This window comes from Echinops telfairi, unplaced genomic scaffold (genome assembly GCF_000313985.2).
Source record: "Echinops telfairi isolate 266 unplaced genomic scaffold, ASM31398v2 ScPeMD7_2;HRSCAF=8, whole genome shotgun sequence".
NCBI classification, from domain to species: Eukaryota; Metazoa; Chordata; class Mammalia; order Afrosoricida; family Tenrecidae; genus Echinops; species Echinops telfairi.
In genome coordinates this window covers 49,982,530-49,983,731 of record NW_022103898.1, presented here as the reverse complement: position 1 = coordinate 49,983,731, position 1,202 = coordinate 49,982,530, and the positions used below count along the sequence as shown (strand labels likewise).

The 1,202-nt window shown below is 41.6% G+C and overlaps 1 pseudogene; it reads left to right on the top strand.

The window, feature by feature from the left end:
- Positions 1-739: 739 nt before the first annotated feature.
- LOC115870846 lies at positions 740-878 on the top strand (annotated as a pseudogene).
- The last annotated feature ends 324 nt before the right edge of the window (positions 879-1,202 follow it).

The following is a 1,202-nucleotide window of genomic DNA, read 5'->3' as shown; positions in this document are numbered from 1 at the left end:
TTAGTGAGATCAGCCTAATACAGGGGTAAGTCAAAAAGTATTGCTATTTGGGGATCCAGTTTCTACATATCTGGGCTTACTAAAATATTTTAAAATATATGTGTAATCAGTGTATGGCTGTGGACAAATAATAATGCACTGTCTTGGTTTCACATAGATGCCGTGCATAAAATGAGGGATGGACCATTCACAGCTGAGGCTTTGGAGGTGATATGCTGGCTGGTTCAATGCACTGCAAAGAGGTCAGTTTGGAAGGTTACAATGACTGTGGTGGGGGTCGGGGTTTCAATTCCAAAGGAATCACTTTGAAGACCAAGGAGCCCCTGACCCAAGCCAAGGCATTTCAATTGCCTCATATGCATAGAGAAACTGTGCAATGAATAAGGAAGAGAGAAGGAAAAAATGATAGCTTTGAATTTTATATTGTCAAACAATATTAAATAAACCATAGGCATCCAGAAAAATGAATAAATCTGCGTTGGGAGAAGTAGAATCACAATGTCCCTTAGAAGCGAGGCTGATGAGACTTTGACCACATACTTTGGACAAGATACCTTTTTTACCACTCAAAAGAAAAGAGTTGTTGGGGCAAAAATGTGGACAGAAACTCAGTTTCATAAACGAAACCAGACTTACTGGTCAAATAGAGACTCATAGGACTCCCCAAATCTGAGAAGACCCTTAGTATTCGGGTCTGGAACGGAACTCACTTCCCTATCAGAATAACCATTCAAGATCAATACTTACCTGGCAGGGGAGATACCATGATCATGAAGGTGGTTTTCCCAGGGCGAGGCTCACCTATTGCACTCCGGGTGTGCTGACCCCTGCGATTTCCCCAAATGTGGGAAAACCCGCTGCTATATTTTGTGGGGGGGGGGGGGATTAAAAAAAAAGAAAAAAAAAAAAAAAAGATCAAGTGAGCGGCATTTACTCGAGGACAAAGTTCCAGTGTTTAGGGAAGATGGAGGAATGCCAACAGGAAACCCAAGGAGCAAGTGGGATAAGTGAGGGCACTTGGAGCCGATTGCGAGGGGTCAGCTGAGTCAGACTGGATATGAAACGTGGAACATAAAACTATAATTTGCTCTGTAAACCTTCAACCAGTTCACAATAAAAAGTATTTTAAGGTGGAAGGATAAAAGAGACTGCAGCAGAATGCAGATGTTATCAAACAATACTATTATCACAAGTGGAATTTT